We start from the raw sequence: 24,232 nt of genomic DNA, 5'->3' as shown, positions 1-24,232 counted from the left end.
CTCTGAAGAAGAAGCTTGCTGATGGAAGTATAGCATTAATAATGGGAGGAATCAGAAAAAAAAACCTTTTGAAGGTTTGAACTGAGTCTTGGAATTTTAAGAAGCAAAGGTTACAAAGTACAACACTCAAGGTATGGGGAAAAACTCTTCCATGGTAGCAGGTGATAAAATGTTGAATACAGGAAACAGCAAGCTGAAATTCTGTAGAATGAGGGAGAGGAATTAATATGTAATCAGCCTGAAAAGAAGAGTTAGAACCATGTATCTCAAATTCCTAAAATAGGAGTTTTGTTTCTTAACCTAGAGAAAGCAAAGAGCCACAGAAGCTACTTGAGGAAAGTTATGGCACATTCAGAAGTGTACTTTAAAAATCTCAATTTCTTTGCTTCATGACAAACAGAAGAGTGAGGAAAGACTTTGTTCAATGAGACCATTTACAATGCTGTTGCAGTGGTCTAAACGAGAGGTGATAACAATTCAGACTAGAATAGATGTGGTAGAAATAGACAGAAGAGGACAGATGAAAGAATGTTGAGGTGGTGGTTTCACCAAGACTTGGAAATTGATGGGAAATAGTGAAATAGGAGAGAAGGTGACAGAAAAAGGAATGTTGAAGACCTAGATTAAGGACTGGGGTGAGAGTCCTTTACCTGGGATGTCAAATCCTAGAAAGAGAAAGGAGTGGGAAGAACGGGGAGGAAGAAAAGGCAAGGAAGGAAGGGGGGGCTAAATCTAAGGACAGATGGTGGTGCCATTGATAGAAATTATGAGTTCCATTTCAGATGTAGTGGATTTGAAATGTCAATGGGATATCTTGGTGGAGATGTCCAGCAAGCAGTAGGAGATGAGGTACTAGACCTCAGGAGAGAGAAGAAGACTGGATATACACTCTCTCTCAGACTTTGAGGAAATAGTAGTTTCTCGACTTGCAAATATCTCCACCCTCATGTTGTTCTTAGTTGTCAAATTCTCTGATGATTCCTTTCTACTGAGCCAGGAAGCAGCTGCAGTTTGTCATTTCATCTGTATTTGCTCATCAGTAGTTATCTCAGAATTGTTGACTTCATTATGCAACTGCTTTCTTGGAGGAATCCACCAGGAAGGATGAGATGACACCATTAGTAGGTTTAGGGTGGGGAGGTCTGAGGGAGTTCTCCCAGTACACTAAGTCTAAATTCTGAGCACTGGTACTTATTCCCCAGTTAGAAGAATTTTTAGTCATTTTTGCCTTTAGGAAAGAGGTCTCGCTTTGAGTCTAACCACATGGGCTAAAATCTCACACCTAGCAGTTCTTTCAGCATCCTAGGATAGAAGTACACTGCAGAGATAGTAAACATTTGTCTAAGCTTGATAACTTGAATTCATCAAGGCAGAAAAGTTGTCTTTTACTATCTCCCTACATATCATAGATCCCAATTCCTTATTAATCTTTTTTTTATTTTGTTTCTTCTTTCATTCTCCTTTATAAAGAAAATGGAAGCAAAATATAGGATAAGCTGTCCTAACTTCTCTGTCATCAATTATCATCTGCCCCAAATAGTGGTCTTATCCATTTCTTGATTCTCCTGTTTTCCCCATTACAACTTTTAAAAGCATCATTTTTTTTGTTGTTTCCCTTACGTCTCCTTGCCAACTTCATCTTATCCTGAGATTTAGCATTCCTGACACTATCCTCTTGGGACTCTTCCTCACTTCAGTGTTCATTTTTTGTGCCTTTGCTTCCACTGTTTATATGAGTCTTTTTAAAATGGTAAGTTGGTTGATGAGTCCTCTATGGCTCCCATAAATCGTGAGATAGTGATTTTGAATGAGAAGTGATTTTGAAAACAGATGTTGTTACTGTCAGTCATTTCAGTTGTGCCAACTCTCTGACTCCATTTTGGGATCTTCTTGGCAAAGATACTGGAGTGGTTTGTCATTCTCTTCTCCAGCTCATTTTATAAATGAAGAAACTGAAGCAAACAGGGTTAAAGTGATTTGTCCAAGGTCACACAGCTAGTATCTGAGACCAGATTTGAACTTAAGAAGACTAGTCTTCCTGATTCCCAGACCAGTGTTCTAGCCACTGCATGACCTAGCAACCCCTTGAAATTATGAGCTGTGTTTTCCTGATGTTGATGTATTTTTGTATAGTCTAAGACAAGTCATGAAAACTCCATGGGTTTCAGTTTACTGAATTGGAAAAGATTGGAATCCATGACCTGCAAGGTTACTTCTGACTCTAAACTCATGATTTCACAGTTTTCAGACACCTTTCCTCTTTCCTCATTGGAATTAATTCTATGTAAATCTATAGAATTTTCTTCTTGGTCCAAGACAATTCCAAAGGACTCATAATAATTTTTTAAAAAAACCTCTATCCACCCCTGGAGAAAGAACTAATGAATGCTGAGTGCAAATTGAAACATATTTTTTTACTTTCATTATTTTTCTAGCTTTTTTTTTCAACATGGCTATTATGGAAATATGTTTAGCATGACTTCACATGTATAATTGATATCATATTGCCTGCCTTCTCAAAGGGTGGAGGAGTGGCTGAAAAAGGGAAAAGAATTCAGATTTAGAAATTTTAAAAGGAATGTTAAATAAGTAATGAGTTTTTATAATGAAAAAAATATTCTTGACAGTTTCATATCCCTTTTGGGCTGACTCATTCATTCCACTGTAGAATTCCAAGTCAGGAAAATTGACCTATCCTTTGTCTAATTCCTTTGAAATCTGTCCCTCTAAAATCTAAAGTGAACATCAGATGCTGCCCAACTTTCCTCTTCTCTCTATCACAAACTCTAATATGAGGCAGTCACTTCTCCATAAGTGTCATACCACTTCTATTCCAGCAACTAGCTTCTCCTGATCAGTTGGAGCAGGGCTGAGAATAGACGTTCCCTTCATTGGTTCCTTGACATTGTAAAGGATGAATTATCATTAATGAGATTCAGAAGCTGTTAGATGTTCTGCTTTGGTCAAAGAGAAAGCTTGAGCATATGTCCAGGTAACCGAGAAACTCCATCACTACATATACAATTAAGCTCCAAGAAAATAAGCCTATCACCAAGATGAGGAAACTGAGACTCTGGGAAGTAAAGCAACCTTCCCAAGAAAAAGACAGAATTTGAACTCAAGTGAAGGCAGGGAAGTTTTCTAGCATATTGTATGGATTCCCTTTGGAAAACATATTAAAGAATACAGATAAAAGTCACACTAGATGGTCAGTCAGTTATGAGTGGGTTTCATTCTATATCACTGGAGGAAACATGATAATCAGTGAGATGATGGATGTATCTGAATACTTATATGTATGCATAATAATATATAATATATTATTTTATTATACTAATACCACAATATGGCATAATATAGTATACATATATCTAATTACATATACACATGTATATATGTATGTGTGTGTGTGTATGTGTGTGTATGATATGTGTATGCGTGTATATAAAATTTCCCCTGGTAGAATTTATGCTCATTGAGGGCAGAGATTATTTCATTTTTGCCTTTGTATCCCCAGAAAAATATAACAATTATAATATTATGTACCAATAACAAGCATTGTAGACTAACTGATTGATTGGTCAGTATTATACTTTATACCATGTTAGGCTTAGGATAGTTCCCAAACTCCTCTTCTATTCCATTTCTTTTAAGATGATTTGTAGTATCATTTTCTAGGTGGAACAGTGAGGTAGTTCAAATCTGAGCTTTAACTCTCCCTCAGATGCTTACTATCTATATTACCCTGGTTAAGTAATTTAACCTCTTTTGACCTATTACTTTATGTATAAAATGAGGGCGATAGACCTGATGGCCTCTAAGGTTCAGCTCAAAGTCAATGATCCTACGAATTTATTTCTTCCTTTCCTTATTTTAATCCAAATACTTTCCCCTATGTTTCCCCACTCTGATTCTTAGATTGCTTGGTATAAAAATATATGGACAGTGCTACTCTACACAACTCCTACCTCTTCCATAATCTATTCCTTAAGGTCTGCCATTAGAGAGTCATATTCCAGTTCTCATAAATATCACTTCCCCTTCCCTTACAAGGTCTGCAATATCTTCCCAGTGACCTAAAGAGGAAGTTTTCATTTTTTTGTAATTGGAAAGAGAACCCTGAGGACCATCCTTACTCAGACCCCTTCCTCTTATAAATTCCTCTCCCTCCCAACTTGCAAAAAGTCAAGATTCCTGAGGAGTTATTGTAGATACCTGAAGGTAGAATGTTTTCTCAACTTCTTTGTCTGATATCTAATAATATGAATTGCTTTGGCTCATCCATGCCTCTCTGATGGGGTCACGCCCCCACCCCCAATCACACTCTTAGTTTCAAAGCAACAGCAGAGAAATGTCTGAGAACAACAATCCACCAAGAAATCCAGAGCCATATGTCCCTTGAAACTTCAAGGTATTGAGGTCAGTTTGAGAGGTTCAATTTCTGGTGCTTTATAGGTACCTATAAAACCATGAAATGGCTCAAGTTGCCCAGCTAAAGACAAAACAACCAAGTAGCCGGGCTTTCAAGTACATAAAATGTCCCCCAAGGCACACTATTCCACTCACTCAACTCACTCTTCTCTTCTCATGGGGAGGGGAGGGGGAAAGCTATTAGGTCTTCAAAACTGAAGGGTTAGGTTAGGAACAGGGAGGGGAAGCCCAGAGAGAGCTATGCAAATGCAGCAGGTTCCAGCCTGCCTTCTTCCTCTTCCTTGAACTCAAAAAAAAAAAAAAATATTTTCTTCAAGAAATAAGGAGCTACCAGCCCCAAGTCATGAGATAACTATCTACAAAATGTATATTCTTATCCTGACAGGAGAATATAGCCTATTGCCCATTCTAAGAAAGGAGTCCTGCACCAAAAACAGGCCTTCCTGCCTGTCAACTGTCTCAGAACTGAACGGCTGAGATTACATACCCATGGTCTCCTTGATTCAAGCTCCCTTTGTCTAGTCCACACCATTCCTAGTTTAATAGCCAAGAAAATGGACTGATTACCCACACACCTCCTTCATGAGAATCCATTGCCTTAGATCTGAATGGTGAGGTTGGTGGCATGGAAAGGGTGGGAGTAATTCTGAACTCTACCAACTATAAGAAAGAAGACAGTGTCTTCCTAACCCCTACCACCACACTTGTCAGACACACATTAGTCGTCAATATATAGGACTGACGCTAGAATTCCATCATTTTTCAGGAATACGAACCACTCTTATAAAGAACATTTTGAAAATTACCTCCAGTATTTGTTTGTTTGTTTGCTCTTATTATCTCTTCTGCTATCCCAAACCTTCCTGGTCACTGTTTTCTTGCTTCCTACTTGTGTGATTATGGACAGCTAAGTCATTTCCCAATAAGAGAGCAAGGATTATCTCATGTTTTTGTTTTTACATTCCCCAAAAGCATAGTGCCTAATGCAAAGAACCATAAGATGGTAGATTTAGATCCGAATAGGACCTTAGAAAGTCATCAAGTCTTTCATTTTACAGATGAGGAAACTGAGGCACAAAAAGTTTAAGAAAATTGTTCAAAGTCACACAGCTATTAAGTCTCTGAGGCAGGATTTGAACCAAGGTTTTACTAACTCCAAGTCTAGTGCCCTGTCTACTATACCAAGAGGCCTAAATAATTATTGAATTAAATTCTCTTACGGGAGCTTCGGTTTCCTCATCTGTAACATGGACTAGGTAACTTCCAATATCTCTTATATCGTTATTTCCTATGAACATGATCCCTCACATGGAAATTAACTTCTCCCCCTGCCAAATCTCCACTAATATCCTTGTCTGGCAATGACATAAAAGACACATCCAGAATATCATTGAATCACAGGACTCAGAACTTTAGAGACATCGCAGTCTAACCCCCTCATTTAACAGATGAGAAAGTGAGGACCTTGTTCAAGGTCACACAGGTAATAAATAATAATAGCTATAATTTACATAACACTTTAACTCTGCAAAGCACTTTACATATAATAACTCATCTTACACCTGTGAGGTAAGAGTTATTATAATCCCATTTTACAAATGAGGACACTGAGGCTGAAAGGTTAAGTAATCTCCCATGAGCCACACAGCTAGTAGTATCTGAGGCAAGATTTGATCTCAGCTCTATCTTGCTTCCAATTCTAACATGCAATTCATTACACCACCAAGCAACCTAAATGAGAGATTTGAGCCTGGGTCCTCTGACGTCAAATCCAATGCTTTTTCCACTGTACTATATTTCATATTTCATCATTTATTTAGCCACAGCATTGAAAAGATTTTGGAGTGATTTTATCCAATGTAGAGGTCCTAAATATCCTTGTGAGCCTCTTAAATTCTTCCACCCAGGCTACAGATTACTCAAGACTCCAGTCCCTGAAAAATTCAAATAATTCTCTCTCATTTACAGGTATGAGAGATAAATAAAGCCCACTATGACCTGACCTGTCTTAAGGGGCCAAATCTTACTTTGTACTCTATCTCCACCATCTTACTCCCTGATCATTTCTGTTTCTATATATTGACTTTATGTCTCTCCTCTAGAAGTCAAAACTTAGCACATCAAGTAAAGTCAGTAAGTCAATAAGCATTTATCAAGCAGTTAGCCACTTGCCAATTACTATGCTAAATCCTGGGGGGACATATATATACATATATATGCAAAGAAAAAGATAGTCCTTGCCTTGATGGAGGTTACATTCTAAAGAAGGAAGAAAACTACACAAGGGAGTTTAAAAAAAGGGATAAGAGGAAAGGGAATAGGTGGAGCATGGTTGACCTAGGCCAACCTTGCCTCAGAATAGAGGGACATTGCAAGAATGGAGCCACAGTGATGGAGGGAGCACAGTGGTAAAATCCAGAGGACTACTTTTATCAGATAGGCCTAACGATCAGTTAGTCAGTCAATAAGTATTTATTAAGCACCTACTACATGCCAGGTCCTGTGCTAAGTGCTAGAGCTACAAAGAAAAGCAAAAGAACATCCCTGCCTCAAGGAGCTCACAGCCTAATGGGAGAGACAACATTCACATCAATATGTAAAAAAATATAAGCTATACACAGGATAAATAGGAAACAGTCAACTAAAAGGCACTATAATGAAGAGGGATTTGGGAAAGCTTCCTATAGACAGTGGAACTTGGGGTCAGCTAGGTGGTCCAGTAGAGTGCTGGGTCTGGAGTCAGAAAAACTCATCTTCCTGAGTTCCAATCTGGCCTCAGATATTTACTAGCTGTGTGACCCTAGGCAAGTCACTTAACCCTGTTGGCCTCAGTTTCTTCATCTGTAAAAATGAATTGGAGAAGGAAATGGCAAACCATTTCAGTATCTTTGCCAAGAAAATCCCAAATGAGGTTAAAAAAAAAGAGTTGGATACAACTGAAAAATGACTGAATAGCAACAAGAAAAGAAGATGGAATTTTAGTTAGGACATGAAGGAAGCAGGGAACTCCAGGGAAGCCCAGAGGCAGAGATAAGGAGGGAGAACTGTCCAGGAATAGGGGACAACCAGAAAATTACATCAGAAGCCAAGAGATGAATGAGGTTTCTTATTCATTGCATAGCAAAGTGTTCAGGGTCACTGGATCAAAGAATATATAGCTGGGGAATAAGTTGTAAAGTAAGAGAAGACTGGAAAGGTGGGGAGGGGAAGAGCTAGGTTATGAAAGACTTTGGATGTCAAACAGAGAATGTTGCATTTGATTCTGAAAGTGATAGGGAGTCATAGAGTTTATTGAGTAGAGGGATGGAAAGACCTGACAAGGTCAGACCTGAACTTTAGGAAAATCACTGATGGTCAAATGGAGGAAGGACTGGATTGGAGAGAAACTAGAGACAAGTAGGCCCACTGGCAGGCTATTGTGATAGTCCAGATGTAGAAGATGAGAGTGGCAGCAGTATCAGAGGAAAGAAGGAGGCATATTTGAGAAACACTGCAAAGATGAAACTAATAGTCTTCAATATGGGATTGGATGGGGGTGGGGGAGGATGGAAGAGAGTGAGGATTTGAGGATGACACGTGAGTTGCAAATCTGAGGGACTTGGAGGATAGTATTGCCCTCAACAGTAACAGAGAAGTTTGAAAAGAAAGAGGATTTAGGGGAAAGATAATGAATTTTAACTGTCTACTGGATATCTACTTCAAGATGCCTGAAAAGCAATTGGAAATGTGAGTCTGGAGGTCAGCAGAGAGATTAGGGCTATGAAGCACCTTTCAGAATTCTCAGGTTAGAGATTTAAAATAAATCCTCTAGAGCTGATGAGATCACCAAGTAGTATAGAGAGAGAAGAGAAGAAGGTCCAAGGTAGAGTGCCGTAGGATGCGCTATGCTAGTGGGCATGACCTAGATGCAGATCCAGTAAAGGAGACAGTTAGGAGGAAAACCAAGACAGAATTGTACCAGAAAACCTCACGAGAAGAGAGTACCATGGAGAAGAGAGTGATGGACAATGTCAAAGGCTACACAGAAGAGTGAGGACTGACAAAAGATCATTGGATTTGGCAATTAAGAAATGACTAGTAATTTTTGAGAATACTTTTTCAGTTTAACAGTAAGGTAGAAAGCCAGATTATAGAGAATTAAGAAGAAAGGGAGAGAAAAGGCAGTGGAAGCACCTATTTTAGACAACTTTCCCAAGGAGTTTAGTTTCAAACAACAGAAGAGATATGGGATGATAGCAGGGATGGAAGGATCAAGTGAGGGGTTTTTGAGGATGAGGAAGACATGAGTATATCTGTAGAAAGCAGAGAAGTAGCCAGCAGACAGGAAGAGATTAAAGATAAGTGAGAGGGGGAAGGGCAATATGCTGGAGGAAGTGGAAAGGAATGGGATCACTTGTACAGGTAGAATGGTTTGCCTTAGCTGTCCCATTATAGGGAAACCAAGACCCAGAGGGTAGCATGCTTTGCCCACTGATATACAGAGGTATAGAAGCCAAGTTTCATCACTCTTGTTCCATGTTCAAGAATTTCTCAGTGAAAGGTTTCTTTGCCATCGGGAAGTTGCATGACTCATCATTTAACATTACATTTGGAGTCAGAGAAATTGGGTTCAAATCCCAAACTTTATCATTTGCAGTTACTCTTAGAGAAATGCAGATGGGAACAAATATGGAACAGTGGAAAGCACACTGGGTTTGGAATCAGTAAGTTTGGGATGAAATCCAGACTCTACAACATACTAGCTATAAGATTGTGAGCAAGTCACTTATTTTTTTCTGGGTCCCAATTTCTTCATCTATAAAATGTGATTGATTTGATGACTCTTAAGTCCATCCCAATGCTAAATTTGTGATCCAATGATTCTATGGTCCATTCACATAGGGGAAGTTCAGAACATTGGAACTAACAGAGAAAGCCCAGGATGAGCTGGGCAAGTGGACTATTCCTCTCTACTGAATTTTTTTCAAATGTGGCCCTTTGGACCACATAACCCCTACATAGATGGTGGTTTTCTCCTGCTCCCAGTGTTTTTTCTAACACTAATATAACACTGTAGATGAACCTGAGGCTTCTGGCCTGCTCTGCCTGCAGCAAAATCAAATTCAAATTCCTAGTCACCATGGCCAACAGGAGAAAGGAAGCTAAGCCAGACCTTTAGACAGGAATTTGGAGAAAGACATATTTGGGGGTTTTATGGGGTAGAAGCCAAAAGTGATGACCAGAGAGATAATGAGATACATTTTTGAATTATTTATTTGGGAAACCTCATTGGGATGGACTTGATTTCCACTTATCTAGTTTCTGGTTTTGTTTTCATTCAAATGATCCATCTCAATGAACTTCTCAAATTGTAATAAGTGAGAGGTTTCTGGGAACAAACTAATGGCTCTCTGTCAATCTCCCCTGCCTTTGACCTTTCCACATCCAGAAAGACTAGCCTTGTCCTGGCGGTGCTCATTAATGTCTAAGAAACGGGACCATGGTAGGAGGTCCCAAGTCAAAGATGTCACTCCAAAGTATGGGGTTGGAGATTACAGTAGAGAGAGTAAGTTAGAAACCTGTTAGCAGATTTTTCAAGGAAAGGGGCCAAAGGAGCTTGTAAAACAGAAGAAACAGGGGCTATAGGTCAAGATGGGCTGTTAGCTAAATGTGAAAATAACAAAGTAGGAATAGGCTGGAAACAGGTAACTCCTATTCCAAGAACTAGTGTTTTGGTGGAAATGTGTCTGCTAATTTATGGACTTTAAAGCTAAAAAGTGTCTTAGAAATCATGCAGCACAATTTTATAGAAAAGGAAACTGAGGCCCAGAATGGTATGCTCAAGAATGCATAGCTAGTAACTGGAAGAGTTGGAATTCCATCCCAGGTCCTGAGACTCCAAATCCAGCAAGATTTCTACTGTTTCACACTGCTCCCTACTTTTGGGGGCAGCTAGGTGTCACAATGGATAGAGTGCTGGGTCTAGAGTCAGGAAGACCTGAGTTCAAATCTGGCCTCAGATACTTCTTAGCTATGTGACCCTGGTCAAGTCATTTAACTATTTGCCGCAGTTTCTCATCCCTAAAATGAGGATTATAATAGTCCTTACCTCCCAAGATTGTCATTAGAGAGAAAATATTTAATAAAGTGCTTAATATAGTCTTGGTACATAGTAGGCACACATAAATATAATAATATAAATGTTAACTATTATTAACTATCATTATTATTAACATTACTCCAAAAACTTCCAAATACTGTTATTCCTCAACACATGAAACACACATATAAACACATACACACACCATCACCACTACTATCACTATCTCCATTTCCTCTAAGGTAATCAATCTCCCATTTACCCAGGACATAGCTTCTAAGTACATAGGTATTTACCTGCTGCCTCTCTTGTAATGTAAGTTCTTTGAGGACAAAGATGGGGTTTTTGTCTCTCTCTGGGTCCCCAGCACTTACCACAGTGGTTGGCACGAAACAAGCATTTAAATATTTGTTGATTTGCTGATTGTGAAATTCCTCCAGAGACTGAAAGTGAAGACCTATCAGGATGGGAGAGGCCCTGAGCTTTTGCCATCCAGCCAAAGAGGAAGGACCCAGACATGGAACTCAGGGCCGCAATTTGTGGAAAAGTTTGTTGTCCATCCTTTATTTCAAAGGAGTGGTTTGTCATTTCCTTCTCTACCTCATCTTACAAATGAGCAAGCTGAGGCAAACAGAGTTAAATGACTTTCCCAGCATCACACAGCTAGTGAGTGTCTGAGGTCAGATTTGAACTCAGGAAGATAACTGACCTCTGGCTTCAAAGAAGAAGACTCCTGTTTTAAGTGTTAGACAAAAACCTTTAGGGAATCTGTAGCTATGCTTTATTGAAACTAATGACAAGCAACCACAGAAGAAAAGAAAAGCATCTGCCATCTTCAATTTCACAGCATTGTTTTAAGAGAAGTGCTTTGAAAATTGTAAAGAATTATACAAATATGAAACAGTATTATTATTTTTTGTTGTTATGACTTCTAGGAACCTTAAACAACAAGTCCCACCCACTGCCAGGAAGCCCCCAGGTACTTCACCTGGTATTGTTTTTTTGTTAGTCATAAATAATTTTTTCAAAAAAGGAAAAAAAATAAACCCAGTAATTTATAGCCAGCAATTTCTACAAGTCTAGATAGTCTAGTCTGAGTTTGCCTCTGTTGTACCTACTGGGCCAAGCCGGCAGACACACAGAAAACAAATCTGACTCCTTTACCAAATAAATTTGAAGGTCAAAAAAGACACACCTTCAGGACCACACAAGCATTTGGCTCCTGGAGGGGAGCTGGAGGAAGAATGTGACTGGCATTCTACTAAGAATCTAGTCTGGCCTGGCTCCTCTTCTCTTCCAGGGTCTTTTCCCTTGCTGACTGGAGGAGGAATTACATGTTGGTGTTTGCTGGCCTACTGGCTCCTTCTGATTAAACCTACAGTCACGAGAGGGTTCCAAATGGTCGTGGGCCCGTGTGGGCTTGGGTGTAGCAGGTTTCACTGGTGGTTTGCTCTTATAAATGAGATCAAGTAAAGGAAAATCAGCTAAAGATAAAAGAATAAGACAGGTACAATGGAAAAAATGTAGCAGATTTAAAGTTAGAGGACACAAGATCATATCCTGACATTACTCTGGCGACCTTCATTCCTTAGGTAACATTGGCAAGTCATTTTTACTTTTTCAGTTTCCTTCCCTGTAAAGTGAGGGCTGGGCAGCTAGGGGGCTGAGTGAATAGAGTGCTGGGCCAGGGGGCAGGAAGACATCTTCCTGAGTTCAAATATGACCTCAGACACTCACTAGCTGTGTGACCCTGGGAAAGTCATTTAACTCTGTTTGCCTCAGTTTCCTCATATGTAAAATGAGGTAGAAAAGGAAATGACAAACCACTCCAAAATCTTTGCCAAGAAAACCTCAAATAGCGTCACAAAGAGTGGCACATACCTGAAATGACTGAACAACCACAACAGAGGGAGGACTAGTTAGGTGTCTTTCAACTTTAAATCTCTGAACCTATGCCATGTTGGACTAAGGTGAGGGTCATTGATATCTCCCTGCTCTAGAGAACATTCCATTGAAGTTCATCTTTTCTTGACCAGGAGCAACAGATGGGCTTGGTGATCTTCCTTGACAATGAATCTCTGAGAAATTATCATAAATACACCTAAGTGTTAAGAACTGAAAGTATCAGGAGAGATACATCAGTCATAGTAGAAAGACACACCGTCTTAGTAGAAAGACACATAGAAAACTCAGGTTTGTAAGTGGCAGAACCAGGATGTTTTTGACTCAAAAAACTAGCTTTTCATCCTGATTCTGCCACTTGCAAGCCTGAGCTGTGTGTGTCTTTGGGTAAAGAGCTAAAAGTATAAAGATCAGGGAAGATGTGACTGGATTTGATTATCCTCAAGACTCATTAGCCCCCTCGAACCTCAGTCCACCTAAATATCAGTTAAGCCATGCTCCACTTCCCACCTTTCAGGATATGGTCATGTCCACATTAGCCCCAGCTTCTGCTTGCTCCTGCTTTGATGAGGGCTATAGAGACTATAGGCAGCTAGGTGGTGTGGTGGATAGAGTGCTGGATCTGAAGTCAGGGAGACTCCCTGAGTTCAAATCTGGCCTCAGACACCTAGTAGCTGGGTGATCCTGACCAAGTCGCTTGACCTTGTTTGCCTCAGTTTCTTCTATAAAATGAGCTGGAGAAGAAAATGGCAAATTACTCCAATACCTCTGCCAAGAAAACCCCAAATGCGGTTACAATGAGCTGGACATGACTGAATAATACCAGCAATAGCTAAGAGACACAAAGTCACTGACTTTGCTGCTAATTAACCTATAACTGGACAAGGTCATTCTGACTTCTGAAACAGGCTATACTTGAGCTGAGATTTTAGGGAAAAAGTGTTTTTCTTTTTCCTTCTAAAGAACACAGCCCTCAAGAAAGCAAGGATTGGGGCCCCAAATCTCAAATTCTTTTGCATGGTGCTCATTCCCCAGAGGAAGAATAAAGAAGCTAGAAAGGAAAGAGATTTAATTTCATAAATTGCTCACCTATAAAGTTCCAAGCATATGAAAACATTTCCATACATGCAAAGCACAGTGCTGGGTACCTACTAGCCCTTATGTTTGTTTTGTAGGTTGTTGGTTTTTTTAAGTTATTTGGTTTGTTGAAAGCAATCACCACCACCACCAATAATAGCCCAGTTCCTTCAACACACCCATCTGACTTCCATTTCCTTCTTCCCTTCCCTACTCCCAGAAGAGGACCAAATTCAAGAGCATGCTGCTTACATTTTGGATTCTAAGGGCCACTTGTTTCTTTGAAACAGAAGGGAATCTATGTCATTCCCAAAGAGGAAGTCGTTAACACCCTTTCCCCATCAGGTTTTTCTACTCTTTGGTAAATTAATCCTTTAGTTTTACTGAAACTCTGAAATAACAACTTACTCATTGAAAGATTAGAGCTCAGCAGGATACTGTTGAAGACAGTCTTAATTCGCAACCAATTTCCCCTTTCAGAGATCCCGTTATATTTCTAGACTTGGATATGCCGCCAACTAGCATCTCACTAACCACAATGGATTTAAAGTCAAAGACTTGGAATTGAATCTCAGGTCTTTTACCTAGTATATCACTTAATCTCTCTGGGTCTCAGTTTCCTCATCTGTAAAATGAAGGGTTTGGGCTATAAGTGATCTCGAAGATCCCTTCCAGCTTTGAAAATTCTATGACTGAAGGAAGACAGAAGGGAGAGATCAGGGATAGTGGGGGGAGTACGTTGACACACGCTTCATACCAGGGAAGGCAGCAATGTCCCTGTAACTCAACTCCCTCCAAAGCACACTCATAAGACAGACAGATCCAATCTTTACCTTTCCCTTTTCCCCACCACCAGCTCCCTCCCCCTCAAGATCCCTTTAGGAGGAGGAATGGAAACCACCAGGGACTGGGGGTACAGGTAGTTTGTAGTGTTTCTAGCACTACAGGGAAATGATCTTTCACTGTAAGGTCTGGCCACTTCAAGAGAACAATAGGAAGGTGAGGCTCCTGGGCAGGGATACCTCAACATTCATGGCCGCAAGGGGAGGGGGTTTGGGAGGGGTGGGGCTTACAGATGAATTTCACTTTCAATTGGCTGGGACCAGCAGGTAACTTGAAGCTTCCTATACTGAAGCATAAATAAGAAGTGAAACTGAGGGGCCCCGGCTTAAAATGGGCTGAATTATTGTTCATCTTTCTTACTTGTTTTTCAAAAACTCATTTCTCTTTTTTGCATTGTTTTGTTTCACCTTATTTTTTAAAAACTCGTCAGAATCCCTTTCTCTCACTGACCCTTTTTCCTCTTCTATTCCACCCTCCCTACTCTTTTCAACTCAATTCCACCTTTCTCTGCTCTGACACTTTCTTTTCAGGAAGAAAAGGGGGAAAAACCCACAAAACAGTTCCAGCGAGAAGGGTGGAATCGCCATATCCAGTAGCCCTCCTCCCCCCAACTTTTCTTGGGACAACTCTTCAGTTCAGACAAAAGGGCTGGCCTTGGACCTGTTCTACAGTAAGTGTTTTCTCTTCTTTGCTGCTTAGAAAAGTACTCCAGGACAGAAAATCTTCCCCCTTCTCATCTTTGCAACTATGACATCCTTTTTCTACACTATCCTATCATTGATCATATGTCTCTCTTCTGCCTTCCTTCTTCTTTAAAAACATTGTTATCACAGTCTTTTTACTTTGAACCATATTCAAGACTGGGACCCCAAATTTGAAAACACAGGTGAGTGTGAACCTCTGGGGTTTTTTGGGGACTCTTTTCTAAAGCACAATGAGGGGGGTGGGTAGAGCAATGGGCCAAAGGGGGTGTGGTCATTGGTCCAGAGGAGAGTGACATTGGTTGGAAACCAGAGTGGTAAGAAGCCTGAGGAATGACAGAGTGCTCCCAGAGAGCAAACTAGCTCTAAAGTTGAAATTTCTTAACCTGCCATGTTTCAAACAAAAGACCTATAATGTTGGGTGCTTTTTTATGTAGTAAGCCACTAGGGCACTGGGACTCAGAAAGACTTGAATCAGAAAGTCCTGCTTCGGGCACTTATTAGCTATTTCATTCTAGGAAAGTCACAACCTCTTAGCCTCAGTTTCCTTATCAGTTAAAAGGAAATAATAATAACTCAGACCTCCCAGGGAGAGATTGTGAGAATCAACTGAGGTAATATAATGAAAGGGCAAGGGTTTTGTAAATCTTAAAGCACGGTATTTGTATTATTATGGATTCCAGGGACCTGATAATGGGAAGCAATATATTAGAATTGATGAAGCATCTTGAGAATCACTGACTCTAATGTTACAGTTATTATTGCTGTCCCTACTGTGCCAGACAGATATGAGATTTCCCTAATAAAGAAAATGGTAGATTTTGCCTTAATGGGGAAAGGGACTATGGTAGGAGATTCTAGACTACTGTTCTATATATGAGGACACCATCCCTAATGGGTACTTAGGATGAACCTTCCCCAAAGTTTTTATGATTTGATCCCTGCCCCCTCATCCATTCACTGGGACAAAAATTAACCCAAAATGAGGTGGCTGATAGGATTCAGGGAAGAGATCGTGGTGCCCAAGAACCAGCCAACTGCTTTTATGAGTTCTTCTCTTAGTTCTAGCCCTGTATCTAACTGGGATTGAGAGAGATAGATGGCTTATTGAGGCATTGTTGGGAGTGTAACAGATTGGGTCTTACATACCTCTTATAGACTAGAGTTGAGATTTCATTACTTGTGGAATTTCATAGGTTTGTGGTGATGAGAAGAAAGGACTTGTTTTAGATGAGTACACTAGAGCACCTACGTAAGAAGGCCAAGTCTCAAAGAGACAGATGTGTAAAGGACAAAGTCCTCCACATACCTCATATATATAATAGATGTGGGATTCAAGTCCCCAGACATTTGCTAAATCAGAGAGAAATGATGAGGTACCCTCTGATGCTTTCATGAAAGAATTGAAACCCAGAAAGCCCCCAAAATAATTTGTAACAATGGTGATCAAACCTTTCCCTTACGTGTTTTAGCAATGTTTTGACTTCCTACTCTCTCCACATACTCCCTTTCCAGATTATGATAAGCCTCTGATCAGGAATAAGATTAAGAGGTAGAAGGAACCTTGAAAGCCAGATGAAAAAACTGAGGAACAGAGAGGTTAAGTGACTTGCCTGAGGATCACACAGCTTGTAAAATAGAGGAGGTGGGATTTACACCTCACTTTATTAAGGCTTTTCTTGTTCCAAGTCCAGTGCCCTATTCACTACATCAGGTGCTGAGTTTCATCTCTTTTTCTTTTCTGGACCCATCTCTGGGATGGGGGTGAGGTACAAAGTGAGAGGGACCAAAGGCAAAAAAAGAAGAAAATCAAGGATTCTGGATACCCCACAAACTGGATGATATTCCTGTGGATAATTAAGCATTGAAAATTTAGAGTAAGTCTTTGCACTCTTATCTGTCTCTTTTCTGCTAAACATGAGCTCAACAGGCTAAGCCAGGTGGAGGAAAAGAGCAGTAAACATGGGGTGCAGGGAATATTGTGACAATGCTGAGAGACTGTATCTCTGCATCAGGTCAGAACATGCCCCAGGAAGAAAGTATCTCAAATAACAAGGTAGAATTGCCCAGACTCATTCCCATCTGCACGTTGGTGCTAAAACCATCCTTTTATGGGACTTAGCATAGAGCCAAGAACATGCCTGAACAGAGTAGAGGGAGAGGCAGGAATATACTTAGACAGCAACAGGTTGATTAGTGGGTGATTCCTTTCAAAGAAAAAAAAAATTTAAGTGTTCCCAGGAAGTTAGATCTCTCTATCCTCTAGCTCAAGAAAAATCTCTGGAGCTTATAGAGGAGAGAAAATCCCATGTAATTTATGTTTCCCTTGCTCCCATTAGCCAATCCTCACCCAATCCAAAAGAGCTACATTTAAGATTTAAAAAAAGATGCAGTTTGCTGGGAGGTGGGAAGAAAAACGTTTCAAGGGAAATCTAGGAAATGTCCTGGGGTTGGGGAGATTCACCAAATTTGGGGTAAGTTTTCCTGGCTGAGCCTGAAATTGTGATACCAGGAGTTCCCACCCTCCTTTTAGCCTCCTATCAGTGACGGGAACTGTTCCAGCAACCCATGGACTTTTAAGAGATCTTTCACCTTTTTTCTATTCATTTCAGAACAGGATTGAGCCCTCCAAATACTGCTCATGCCTCCTTTTGTTTTGTTTACTCCATTTTGGAGGGAAGAGGTAATAGTCCTCACTCCCCCCCCATCTCTCTCTCCCTCCTTCTCTCTCTCTCTCTCTCTCTCTCTCTCTCTCTCTCTCTCTCTCTCTCTCTCTCTCTCTCTCTCTCTCTCTCTCTCTCTCTCCCCCCCCCCCCATTTGTCAATGGCATCCTGAAGTTTTTTAAAACATTTTGAGGACTTCTTTCTCCCAAACCAAGGCCTAATATTTGGCCATGAATATCAGAATAAGATTGTGAGATACATAGAGAGAAAGATGGTGCACATGTACTGACATCTTCATGTAGGTCAATGTCAAGAATCTTCCTTGGAACCAGGAGAGACTGATCAGAAATTTACCTTGTTTTCTTGACTGGCTCAGCCTGTCTGCAGGGGCCATGCTAAGTAGGGTACTTAGCTATCCAGAGGCTAATTTTCCTATGGAGAGTATCCAGAGGAACTGAGGGGTGAGATCCTTAAAACAGTCCAGTTATTGGATAGCTCCCTGACCAGTGGCAACCTGTACGTGTATAGTGAGGTTGGCATTTGGCTATAGATGCTCTGAAGATGAGAGCTCAGGATGATCCATGAGATTCTCTTGTCCTTCATTCCACCGGAGTCTGTCTCATATGTAATCAGATTTCAGTGGGGTGAAGCATAAGAGGCGTGGAGTTGACTCAGCACCAGCAGCCACCTCAAGATTAGCTCTGACATAGGAGAAGAAACACCGAACGTTTGGAACTAAAATTAGTCTGCAGAGGAGGACTGGGGTGGGGCAAGGAGATACACACGTTGGACCAGGCACCATGAATGGGAATAGCTCTCCCTGATCCCAACCTCTTTTAAAAGTTAATACCTTAGGAATGTCTATTTGTCTGAAACCAGGAAAGAATTAAAAATTTACCCAAGACCAGTGCTGTAAATTTTACAGATCTCTGTGACCATTCACTTGGCCATTAGGTTTGGGAATCCCTCTGCTTTGTTAGCCTTTACTCCTCTGAGCTGATGTGGAGAACATGGTTGTGGGGGAGAGGGGGTAGGGAGGAGGGAGGAGATGGGAGATGGACCAGTCTTTCACTCTGTGTCTCCAAACCTCTCTATTTGTAATTAACAAGGAAAATCACAGCTTCAAATGAAACAACAACAACAACAAATTACATTAAGACTTTTAAAACCCACTTATATTATAATAAAATGAATGCAAATAAGATTTAAGTTGAGACAGTTTTCAGATATTCCAGCCTCTGTGTAAGATATATCTTGTAAGGTACTAGCGTAAATCCGGCAAAGGTTAATGTGCTTAAATGTATTTGACACATAAGAATGTCAGATCCAACATTAATCATTCACCAGTTGTAATTGCTTTTATATAGGGCTTCTCTTAAGACACACACTCAAAACACCAGGCTTGGTGCAAGTCTGAAAGGAAAAACACAACAAATAACACACCTGCTGTCAGGATATATGATGTGTTTTGAGAGATTTAACATAGAATTCATTGGATTTATTATTCTGAATGATTTTCTACTTCATATTCAATCTCTTAGGGACAAATGAGAAAGGGGAGAGTGACAGGAATAGGGTGGTTGGGAGGGAACTTAGGTTTAATGGAATCCATGCCTGACTTAAGGGGATTCTAAGCCTTCATTGTTACTAGCTCCAGTCTTAAAGTAGCAGGATGCCTGCCTCCTTCTGTTGGAGCGCCAATTCTGGACACAGCCTAGGGTGCAGTATAAGCTGAGACAAGTGGGCCTTTGAACAAAGGTGGAATCTGACAAGCCTTTAGGAAAACCGGTTTCCTCCAGAATGTGCCCTAGGCAGCCCAACTAGCCCGATCTCCTAAGATGACTCTGTTTTTCTTTGGAGTACCAAAGGTTTCCACCTGCCCTGCCCTGTCATCTTGTCTTTCAGCTAGCTAAGCTTTGAATCTTCCTTAGGTAACTAACTGCCAGTGACTTCTGAGAGGGAGATGAGCCTATCAAATCTCAAACCCTGGGGCACGTTAAAAAGTGATTGCCTCCCCCAGCCTTTAGAAGAACTAAGAGAGCCCAGTGGCTCCCAAGTAGACCCTCCTACTTGAGTTTCCAGCATTCCAAATGCAACCATTCTCCCAGTCACCTAGAGCCTTGCTTAAAGCACAACAGTGATAATGGGAACTTAGGTAGTGCTTCCAGAGATGAGAATTGCCTTGCATCCATTATCTTACCAATATGAGATACAGGTATCATCACCCTTGTTTTACAGAGGAGAAAGCTGAGACTCATAAGTTGCCCATGGTCATTGTGGGAGCCAGCTTTTTAAATAAAGGTCCTCATAAGTCCAGCCCTATCTCTACTGTGCCCCATTGCTTCACAGGACCAAACCGAAACTCTTCATCTATTTAAAATAGAGAATATGAGTATAGGAGTATGTTGGTAGACCCCAACCTGGACATATTTGTGCACACATTTGTACACACACACACACACACACACACACACACACACACACACACACTCCTTTTCCCATTCCCAGTTTTAAAGGAATTTCACAAGGCAGAATAAAAGAGAGCCAAAGTCTGGCTTACTGCTTCCATTCACTACCTCGTGTTGGTCCTGATAAAATGAGGTCTTCTCACTAAGAGGAAGAAGATGATGCCCTCCCTGATCTTTGCACGAGTGGAAAGAAGCTGCCAAAACGGAGATCCGAGAATAAGATGCCTCTTATACACCGGTGAAAATGACATCACAGAGACCTTCTCAGGGTTAGGACATCAGTCTATTCTCAAGACGCTTGCAAACCTCACTACAAAACCACTCGTCCAAAAGAGCAAGAGCTAGCCCACCATATTTCTGGCATTACCAGAGTCTGAGTTTAAGTGGCCCTTCACAACCCACACTTCCACTCAGCATGCTTTGTTCTGTCTCCCACGTACACATGACCAGAGGAAAAATTTCTGAGCTTGGTCCAAGAATAGCTTGGCGGGGGGGGGCAGGGGAAGCTTGGGCATTTCAACAGCTCCATCCACCTCACCAGGCTGGCTTCATTTATTTTATATTTCATGTCTTCATTACAAGGCGCAGCTCCCACCCAATACAACTCAGGGGAAAATGTTTTCATCAAAATTCCCTTGCAACAACAAAAAATAATATTGCCTCTGCTTTCCTTATTCATGATCATTTTTACTACAGTGAAAGGCAAATATCATTGAGCCAAACCCGAATAGACAAATATATACAACCCACTGGTAATTTAATATTTTGTGCTAATGGTATACACTGTAGATACAACCCTAGAAGAGTAAATTACATTCCTATCAATAATACATCAGAGCCCAACTGTGGTCTTCCCAGCACACAAGGATCTGTATATTGGCAAAAGGCTCTCTGAATAGTAAAAGCAATGAATATAAGGAGGAGAGGCAGAAAAGCTGTGCCTCTGCGTATTCGTCTTTGTTAAAGCAGCTATTTGTGAGAAAGCAAGCCTGGTCAGAAGCTCTCAGAGAAAAGGGGGAAGAGGACAAAAAGATAATGCCTTACTAAACAAGGGGGCCCTTCCACAAGACTGGTGGTCCTCTCAGCCAGTAATGATCTTTAGGCTCAGAGGCTCAGTCTAGAACAAAAGGAGTTTGAGGCTCCAGGAAAAGCTTCATGATAATAATAATATTTTTTGTCTTTGCAGCTTCTTTTAAATAGCTGCTTTCCTCAAAAATCCTTTGCTGAGGTAGACAGCCTCATCTTGTCCCTATTTTACAGATAAACACACTGAGGATCAGAGAGCTAAGGGACCTGAGATGATCTGTACCTGAACATGAGTCCCCTTCCCCTTTACAGAATCATCAAGGTGTCTGTCCATGGGGCCATAGCTAATAAAAGCCCAGACTGAGATCTGAACCTTGGTCTGACTCTAAAATCAGCCCTCTTTTCATTGTTCCACACTGATTCCTACTCACATGTGTTCCCTGGTGACACTGGGCACAAAATTTCACATTAAAAAAATATGTTATACATCTAAGGGACATGTGTGCAAGAAGATAGTGCCTCTGGTTTTTTATTCACTGCTTTTGTTTGTTTTGTTTGGGTGTGTGTGTGTGTGTGTGTGTGTGTGTGTGTGTGTGTGTGTGTGTGTGTGGTTTGTTCATTTGTTTTTGCAGGAGGGTGTTCTGGGCCAACCACGTTCATTTTGAGCCCATTATCACCGGGGACCAATGTGTGAAGAAAGGAAATGGTAGGTATAAATTCATGGGGATATTTTTGCGCATTGACCCTTGCTATACCTTCTCATCAAATATCCCTGTGCTAAAGCTAATTGATATAGACTGGTAGATTGATATACATATAAATATATATATACACATCTACATGAAGCAATTTGAAAATCTTAATGCACTCTAAAAATATGAGACATATGACTTTCAAAATCATTTCTTGTGTCTGAGCTTTATATTTCTCATCTGAAGTTAGGTGGCACAGTGGTTAGAGTGCTGGACATGAAATCAAGATAACCTAAATTCAAATTCAGCCTTAGATACTCACTAGATGTGTGACCCTGGACAAGTCATTTGGCCTTGTTTTTTCTCATCTTTAAAAGAGAGATCATAATAGCACCTACCTCCCAAGGTTGTTGTAATGATAAAATGATAATATCCATACAGTGCTTTGCTATATAAAATGCTAGCTATTATTATTCAAATGAGGAGGTTAGACTAGACTGATCTCTGAGGTCTCTTCCAGATCACACATTCTGATTCTCTGTCATGGGGGGCAGGGGAAAGGGGGAAGAGAAGAGCTGCTCATTTTTAAGGTTTCCTTGGACTTTAAAAGAAAAGGCAGTAGTGCTAAATCCTAACCTCCTCTCCCTTCCACTCCCAGTTTAAAAAGCATTTGGCAATCCTACTTCCTCTGCACTTTGGAGAATTACAGCGTCTATATCCTCCTGATATGAAACATTAGATGAATGTTTCCAAGGGGATCAACTCCTTCAACAATGATGACAACCGCTAGCCATAGCCTTCTGTCTTTACTGTACCCTACTGGAGAAAAGACAGAGGTAATGAACACAGGCAGGGTGGTAAGAGATATCCTTGTCCTTTTCATCTCTAGATCATTGGGGAGACAGAAGAATGGAAAGCTGTCAGCAGCTTTGACTCTAAGGGAAGAGAATGCAGAAGTCATCTCCAGCCTATGGAGACAAAGGGGCAGAAGTGCGCTAGTGGTAACAGAAGCCTTACTTAAGATTTTCTAGGGAGAGACATATAGGCATCAAAGATGAGCCAAGACAGGGAATCACTTTGTATTGTGTAAGTGTATCAGGAAGAAAGAACTGGTGCCTGTTACGCCGCCCCCCTGACTTCCCAGTAACACTGCAACTCATTCCCTCCTGAATTCATCTACTTTTTTCTACCCCGCATCATACCCCTTTTCTTTCCTTCTCCCTGGCATAGGAGAAGAGATAACCTTTAGCCTAGCTACAGAGAAGTCTAAAAAGGGGGAAGGAGAATGAAGGGGGCAGAAGAGGCAAGGGAATAAGCATTTACATTCATATGTACCAGGCATTATGCTAAGTGATATTTTACAAATATCCCATTTGATCTTAACAACCCTGTGAATCAGGTGCTATCATTATCCCCATTTTACAGTTGAGGAAACTGAGGCAAGCAGCAATTTTTTTTTTAAGTGACTTGCCCAAGGTCACATAGCTATTAGGCTTTTGATAGCAGAATTGAATTCAGGTCTTCCTGACTCCAAACCTAGCTCTCTGTCCACTTTGCTACTGGCTACTTGAAAACAGGGATACCTGGGACACCGAAACTGCATCCATGGATAGGCTGAAGCACTTCCCACTTCAAAAACTAAATGCAGGAAAACTCCTGCAGGAGCTACAGAAAATCTTATGGGTCTGAAGGGTCAGTAAAGGAGACAGTGACTGTGAATTGGGTTGTAAAATGTGAAAGATCTCAGGCACAGACATTCTCAGGTTGTCTGACATGTATGCTAGACCCTCTGATTCCTCTGTGTCCTCTCTCTTCAGGCAAAGGAGCAATATGAGATTTCAGCATCTCCAGCCTGACAATATGGAACTAGGATAGTCTTTTTCTAATCAGAAGAGGATGATTTTCTACTTTTTCTTTAATAAAAGAGAAATCTTTCTCCCCCTTACCCCCAAATACAGCTAGTTTAGACTTAGATTTCTTCAAAATTTAGACATATTAAGACATCTCTTAAAAACAGAGATTACCCCTAGCAACCTGAAACTTTTAAGAATAAGAATAATAACTACATTGATAGAGCACCTACTATGTGTTTGATTAAGAGCTGGACTAAATACTTTTTTTAACTTATCTCATTTGATCCTCACAACAACCCTGAGAGAAAGGTACCATTTTTGGCCTTGTTTTATAGATGGGAAAGCTGAGGTAAACAGATTAAGTAACTTGCCCACAGTCGCAAAGCTAGTATAAATATCTAAGGCTGAATTTGAACTCAGATCTTTTACAAATAGTCTGGCATACGAACTGCTTTAGCAAAATAATATCTCATGATTAATTTTTTTAAAAGAACTT

The 24,232-nt window shown here is 40.6% G+C and overlaps 2 long non-coding RNA genes across 4 annotated transcripts in view; one reads left to right on the top strand and one right to left on the bottom strand.

Annotated features, from left to right (window-relative positions):
• The window catches only part of LOC140529352 (uncharacterized), a 191,137-nt gene that overhangs the window by 141,974 nt on the left and 24,931 nt on the right, over positions 1-24,232 (bottom strand). The gene's annotated exons all lie outside the window — the stretch shown is intronic.
• The window catches only part of LOC140529350 (uncharacterized), a 32,294-nt gene continuing 22,695 nt past the window's right edge, over positions 14,634-24,232 (top strand). For 2 of the 3 annotated variants that reach the window (XR_011975508.1, XR_011975507.1), the window contains exons 1-2: positions 14,634-15,002; positions 21,824-21,897. This is a non-coding gene — a long non-coding RNA (uncharacterized lncRNA). The remainder of the gene's footprint in view (positions 15,003-21,823; positions 21,898-24,232) is intronic. The other variant, XR_011975509.1, reaches the window with a different exon arrangement.

This window comes from Notamacropus eugenii, chromosome 2, assembly GCF_028372415.1.
Source record: "Notamacropus eugenii isolate mMacEug1 chromosome 2, mMacEug1.pri_v2, whole genome shotgun sequence".
NCBI classification, from domain to species: domain Eukaryota; kingdom Metazoa; phylum Chordata; class Mammalia; order Diprotodontia; family Macropodidae; genus Notamacropus; species Notamacropus eugenii.
This window is presented reverse-complemented; position numbering and strand designations above follow the sequence as displayed.